This window comes from Bison bison, unplaced genomic scaffold (genome assembly GCF_000754665.1).
Source record: "Bison bison bison isolate TAMUID 2011002044 unplaced genomic scaffold, Bison_UMD1.0 scf7180017864327, whole genome shotgun sequence".
Lineage (NCBI taxonomy): Eukaryota > Metazoa > Chordata > Mammalia > Artiodactyla > Bovidae > Bison > Bison bison.
Genome location: NW_011494899.1, coordinates 2452845 through 2453664, shown reverse-complemented (window position 1 = coordinate 2453664; position 820 = coordinate 2452845).

Below are 820 nucleotides of genomic sequence, written 5' to 3'. Positions count from 1 at the left end.
TTAAGAAGTATGGTACTGGCACAAAGACAGAAATATTGATCAATGGAATAAAATAGAAAGCCCAGAGATAAATCCACGCACATATGGACACCTTATCTTTGGCAAAGGAGGCAAGAATATACAATGGATTAAAGACAATCTCTTTAACAAGTGGTGCTGGGAAATCTGGTCAACCACTTGTAAAAGAATGAAACTAGACCACTTTCTAACACCATACACAAAAATAAACTCAAAATGGATTAAAGATCTAAACGTAAGACCAGAAACCATAAAACTCCTAGAGGAGAAAATAGGCAAAACACTCTCCGACATACATCACAGCAGGATCCTCTATGACCCACCTCCCAGAATATTGGAAATAAAAGCAAAAATAAACAAATGGGACCTAATTAACCTTAAAAGCTTCTGCTCAAAGGAAACTATTAGCAAGGTGAAAAGACAGCCTTCAGAATGGGAGAAAATAATAGCAAATGAAACAACCGACAAACAACTAATCTCAAAAATATACAAGCAACTCCTACAGCTCAACTCCAGAAAAATAAACGACCCAATCAAAAAATGGGCCAAAGAACTAAATAGACATTTCTCCAAAGAAGACATACAGATGGCTAACAAACACATGAAAAGATGCTCAACATCACTCATTATCAGAGAAATGCAAATCAAAACCACTATGAGGTACCATTTCACACCAGTCAGAATGGCTGCGATCCAAAAGTCTACAAATAATAAATGCTGGAGAGGGTGTGGAGAAAAGGGAACCCTCTTACACTGTTGGTGGGAATGCAAACTAGTACAGCCACTATGGAGAACAGTGTGG